A 6,853-nucleotide genomic window follows, 5' to 3' on the forward strand; every position below is an offset into this window, starting at 1 on the left:
ATCTTGGCATATGGGAGGAAATTGAGCATTTTAGTTCAACCCTAGTAGCTATAAACAAGGAAACTTTTGAGAATGGAAATAGTTGCTAAATAGAGAAGGAGCCTAAACATGGGCATAAACTGGGACTATCCAAAGAAACCTGCATAAATAGCTAACCTCCAGCTAAAATACTTATAAATGATATTTCTTTCTCTATTTCCTCTCCCTCCTGATGTTTCTTCCTGCCATGTTTCATCCCTAGTTCAAACATGTTTCAGTTATCTTTTGTGAGGGATTCACCCAACCACTATCTGACCTACCAGTCCACTTGGAAACTGTGAAACCACAAATGAGGTGTAGCTTAAGTACCTCCTGTAAAATGATTTCACAGAACCTCTGATTGACCTCAAATGCTGTTTCACATCCTTTGTAGTGCTGCAAAAGATAATGCTCTAATCTTCTCATCTGCACTTTCTTTTCCAATTACACCATCCAAATTTCCTGTTATAGTGGTTGGCATATATTACTTAAACACACATGTACTCACATAAAATAAAACATAAATGAAGGTTTTGTCCCTAATCAGGGAAATTTGCTGCAAACAGCACTGCATCAATATGCTCTTTTGGTTGTGCTTTTTGTACTTTATTGGTGACACTCAGAGGAAAGCATTTCAGTTGTTTCCAAAGAACACTGGAGTGGTTTTCCCAGCTAATTCTGCCAACATGACAGGCCTGCTGCGCTGCTTCTCTCTGAATGCCTCTGACACAAGCCAACATCATTCTATTCTGAAGTTATCACTTATTAATTGCATTTTAATTGGTCTCAACCATTGCCAGCTAACAAGAGGAGATGACCATCAAGTGTGATAGATGCAAACTTGAAAGAGTGGAGTAGAGACTACACAGAAGTGGCCAATTGGAGAACTGGCTTATCTGAAAAAGTCATATAACTTCCACAACCACACTTCCTGATACTCCAAATGGTCTCTTGATGGTCTCCAGTTTTATATTTACATGGGATTATAATTGTTTATCTGTCAAGAAGGATGAATTCAAAGAACTAGATTCAAAACTAACACTGAGTCTAGGGTTTTACCAGTACATGGAGAATGACAAGCTCACAGAATAGAAAATGATAATAGTTAACAGTCATTCCTACCATATACCAAGGAGTTATCATGTTAAGGATTTAATATATATTGTCTCATTTAATCCTCAGAATCCTAGGATAAAGATACTCTTGTTATTTCCATTTTACAGATAGAAAACTGAGTAACCTGGTTGAGGTCATACAGAAGAGTGGTGGGGCTAGAACCTGACTCCAGAGCTTGTACCCCAGTATACATTATAGCTTATGGTATATATACATGAAATGCCAATCCACTGATGCTTGCCTTCAAAACTTCTTACCACCTTACTCTACAGACTCACCCAGTATGCCTAAGGCATATTTTTACCCTTGTCCTATGACTATGGTAAGACACAAGTTTACTTAATCAGTCACACAGCCATTAATTCACTAAAAGGTAAACTACTGTAGCTGTGTAAAAAAGGGAAGCCTTCTTACAGACTGTGATATAAACAAAAGATTTCATAGGTGAGGTTATAGTTAACCTGTTTCTTCTAACCATAACAATGGGAATATTTTAATTGGAGGAAATAGAATGTATACAGCGTAGAAATAGGAAAGCTCAGGATTGCTTAGGAAACATGGTGGTTCCGTGGGGACAGAGCATAATGTACTGCGATGGGAAATTCATTTGGAAAGGTGGTTTGGGGCCAGATCACAGAAATTATCAGACTAAGCCAGGCAGCCATGCACACCCAGAATGACTCATAGTTCCTTTGGGTTATGAACCATGACATTCATTTTAGTGGTTCCCTACCCCCAATGGGACACTGCATGCTGTCTGGCTCATTGCAGGCATTTATAAATATGCTAAACATCTAAAGGAATGAAGTGTCAGTCTTCCCAAGGCAATGTGCTTTTTAAAACATGATTCACAGCTATAAAGGAAAAAAACATTTAAGTAGTGTAGTTGAAGTATTATAAGAAGATAGAGATGAATTTAAAGAGTTAGTAGGATTTCACTAGAATTTCTAAAATTGCATGAATTAATAATAACTAACATTCTCTGTGCTTGTGCTGTATGCTGGCCAATGTCCTCACTGTTACATTTAGCATCTTATTTAATCTCTACAAACTGTACAAATCCATGCAATTATTATGCCCAGTGTCCATTCACAGATACTAGTGAACCATTAGTAATCTTTGTCACATTAAACTAAAATTAGTTGTAACTGGTGTGTAACTAGAATTTACAGAAGCTTCTAATTTAGGATTCAACTAAATACGTCCCTTGAGGCTTGGCAACATTGGAAACATTCCACTGCATGGACCTACAGTAATTAAAAGTCACACTGTTTGCAGGAAGAAAACTTGTAATTAGAGAACCACTAGTATTATCTTGATTAGTCAGGGTTTTCAACAGGTGCTATTCTTTGTTTTCAAGAAATATTATTACTTCACCCTCATTGATTTTACTTCAAATTTTTATGGGCTAATAAGGTCTAAAATTGGTGATGATTTTTTGGCTTAAATTTTTCAGTAACTGTCTTGGAAGAATTTAAGTATGGTTTCATCATATTGTTCTCCAATTTTGTATCATCGTAGGGTATTTTTTTTTTACATTGGAATGTGGGAATTATTTAGATGAGTCCAGGAAAGAGAGAGAGAGAGAGAGAGAGAGAGAGAGAGAGAGAGAGAGAGAGAGAGAATATGGAAGAAAGGAGAAGAGAGGAGAGAAAAGGAGGGAAGAAATCTCCTGGAAAAAAAAAAAACACTAAATAATTGCCATTCATCACCACATCCTGCTCCCACAGCTGACATTGCTATCTCCATGGTGCACTTTCCCGTGATCTAAGATGCATCTTTCAGAGTCCTTCTCAGCCCAATATCCTAGATAGCATATGAGGGGGGGAATAAAGCCCTATTTGCAATCTCTATCCTAAAGTTGTTAACAACTCTAATTTTTTATTACGAAAAATCCACAACATACTTACTGCTTATACATTATGATTTTTGCCTGGCACTCTTAGGACTTGTCAACATAATCAACATCACTACTCACACAGCCATGTTTAGGCATTCATGCTAACAGCTTCTTGCATTATCTCTTATAGTCTTCACAATAACCATATAAGGCAAGGACAACCAACCTCCAATATGTGATAGTTTCATAGTTTAATCGACAGAGGCAAATCTTATTTCCTAGCTGTTAACTCCACTGTAATCCCCAAAACCTAACAATTAAGGCATAGCATTTTGTGGGTAAAGAGAGAAATTTCTAAAAGAATAGTCTAGAAAAATGTCAGAAAGCAAATATTTCAGCAATCCTGAAGAAATGAGCACCGATGCAATGAGCAAAGAATATGTGTAAAAGACAAGGAGGCTGCACAGTGGACGTTTTCAAGGAAAACTAGGTTAGAGCTGAGATTAAGCCTTCAGATATTCATAAGGAACAAAGATTCTGCACCAGTCTGCATTATGTCATCACACTTTATCTCCACAACCACCTACAAAAAAGGAAAACAAAATTCAGTGAGATTAAGTCACCTTGCAAAGTCTCACCAACAGGCACCAGGATTCAAACCTGGTTGCCTGAACCCAAGAGCTATACCTGTCCTACAAGGAAACCTGACAATGAGTGAGTGCCAGTTGGAAATTATTTGACTGGCCTCAGACAGCAGTCGCTAACATTCAGAGTCATTCAGAGTCCCATAGTTTGGAATGGCTGAGGTCTGTAACAGACTGAAAACAAGATCTAAGCAACCATTAGGGTTAAGTACAGAGGAGGGGGAAATAAAGTGATCCCACAGTCTTATCCAAGAATTTTATTTTAATCATATATTTCTTCTCCCTTCTACAGCAAACTCTTATCCTTTCTCCCTCAAAGTACAAGTTGCAAGGGCTGTCATCATTCATTTTACTCCATTGTATTGTCATCAGACAAATAATGCTGGTGATTATTTCTGCTCAAGACTTGCCACTGAAGATGCATCTGAAAATGTCAACCTTCCATTTCTCATCTTAAAGACAACAACATTAAATTAAAGAACAGAAATTCACACAGGTGAACCCATCTGTGCTAAGCATAAAACCACACAATCTTCAGCATGAATCATTTCAGCATTTGAGCTTTTTAAGTCAGATGGCCAACTTTGCCAAATTATTAATGTGTGGGGTGTTTATATCTTTTCTCAGGAACAGACTGAAATTCAGAAGGAAGTTCTCACCCACACCCCCTTAGAATCTGAAATTTAAATTCAGGTTTTCAATGGCTTGGATTTTTTTGACATTTTGAAAGCAATCTGGGTTTAGAGAAACAGCACCCTTTTCTCTTCTCGTGCTTCATTAGTAATATATGTCTTTCTGTTCCCCCACTCACCAATGGGCGGCTTCTAACTGTAATGTGCTTCCTCATCTTTCTGCATCCCCCAGGATAATAAAATCAGTCAAAGTCCATTCAAGTCTCTCTTTGTTGATGTTACAGACATTGCAGGGATGCAAGACCTTCTAAGGGACCAGAAATGGAAGGGTGTTACTTTTCCCTATGGCTCACTTCGTCTTAATGTTCACTAATTGAGGGCAAATATCTTTCTCTTCATAAGACATTTCTCCAAATGGAGTATGACTTGTACACCAATAAAAAAGTTCATAAATTCTTCCCCTAGAAAGCAGATTAAGATGAACTTACAAGTGTACTTATTTAAAGAGCAGGATGCTCTATTTTAATTTTAGTATTATCGTCACAATAACAAAGACCAGTATTTTCTGAATTGTCACCTTTCATTTTGTATCATGTATCATAAGACTCAAATTTAGGAGCGTAAATGGAAAAATTTAGATTAAATATTATTACCAAATGTCTGATCCCCTAAATAAATATCTTTGTTAGCACTTTCTCTTATCCCAAGAGCAATACATGCTTCTTGGAAAGGTTTTGCTACAAACAGAAAGTAAAAGTCAAATTCACTGTACTCCGCTCTCCAAAGTTAAGCTCTGCTGATATTTTACTGTAGGTCTCCCTGTCTTTCATCATTCCCTGTGAATTAATATACAGATAATGAATTCAATGGATGTGGGCAGAGGAAGCCTAATTGAAGTAATTAAGTAAAAGGGGGATTTATAAAAAGGATAATAGGACGTCTTCCTGAACTCATAAGCAGAAATGTACCAGGCCTTAGAAACAGACTAACATGCTGCAGGGAATTGGAACAATCTGTTTTCTGCATCTTTACCTCTATTTCCCGATCCTGTGACAGAAAATGGCCAGTACCAACGTCTTGTGGTTTTATATTTCCTCTATTCAACATCACAGCCACACTAAAACCATACACACTTGTCCACAATTTCAAAGTCCTCCAGGAAGGAACTACGGATTCATCAAAGACCCCATTCCTGATCCAAGTACCTACAGACAGGGGCATGGATATGTTCTATAAGCAGAGCTGCTTCCATTGCCACTTTGTGTTAAAGAGGGACAATATAGAGAGGTAAGAAATCATGCCAACTGGGGAGACAGCCACACATAACCAGTAGTGGTAGTTTCATATTTTTATTTTGTACAAGTGAAAACACATGTTGTTTTATAATTCCCACCTTCACTTAATACATAATGGTTAGTGTTCCAATAAACCTCCTTTATTCCCCTTTATTTTTGTGATGGATGAAACTTTCTAAGCATATTTATTTTCCTAATGCAGTGCTTCCTAACTTCTTTTAGTTTATAGCACAAATACATAGAAAATAATACTTGGGTGCCCACCCCCCTGAATAAACCAGAAGAAATATGAGTATATAGAGTTTAGTGTAAAATATATTTTCTGTATATTATAAAATTATGAGTAAAATGTAAAACAGTAAGAAAAGTAAAATACATATTAAATATTGAATTTATGTAAAGTTTTCAATTAAAATTTTCTCAGCATGTTTAATGCATGAAAACTTGAGCTTGCTTCCACAGTTCTAGCTTTTATTTATATTAGGGTTTAGGTTTGAAATAACTACACACAATTCTTGATGAAGAATTTTTCATGATGATATTTTCAAATTTTCATAATGAGAATGAGAATTTGAGAAACTTAGTTTGCACAGGAGGGTGATAAAAATTGTAAAGCATTTTTACAATAATTCAAAAAGGTCCGTGTTTAAATTATATTTAAAGAAACCAACAGCTCTTCCTTTTCTTTTATCTCTTAATGTAACGTGGAAATTTCTTGTAATAATGTGGATGGATTTTGAACCTCTTGAATTTTTTTTTTTCATATTAAGTAGTTAAAAGTAATGGTAGTGCTCTCATTTTCAGAATGAGCATAGATTCTTAGGCCATGCTGAAGGTACCTAAATTGCCACCACAAAGGCACTCTGCTAGAAATGGATAGAAGTTTCAGATACGTGAATACTGAGATTAGGATTATTGCAGGGAGCTGTATGCATCCGGAAGTTCCACCTCCAATCCTCGCCTACCCAGGACCAAAGCTAACTGGGACTTGTGCCATACCTGCCCCTCACACAAATGAACACACATCTTACTAACACTGACTGCTGAAAGAGCTATTCAGGTAATGAGAAGACTTCTGGGGTGGCTGAGGGGTACACTAACAAACCACTTCACTCTTCAAGGAGCCCTGGATAAGGCAGCTCAAGGTCAAAAGCAATGGGACACCAGTTGCCTCAGGCCTGCTCAGCCAGCCACTCCAGTGTCAGAGATCAATATTTCAGGGCACGTCTATAACCCAATCATACACAACACATTGGTAAAGGTTTTATTCACTTTGTTCAGAAGTTTTTATTCACTTTGTTCTACTAC

The sequence above is a fragment of the Urocitellus parryii genome, chromosome 11 (genome assembly GCF_045843805.1).
Source record: "Urocitellus parryii isolate mUroPar1 chromosome 11, mUroPar1.hap1, whole genome shotgun sequence".
NCBI classification, from domain to species: domain Eukaryota; kingdom Metazoa; phylum Chordata; class Mammalia; order Rodentia; family Sciuridae; genus Urocitellus; species Urocitellus parryii.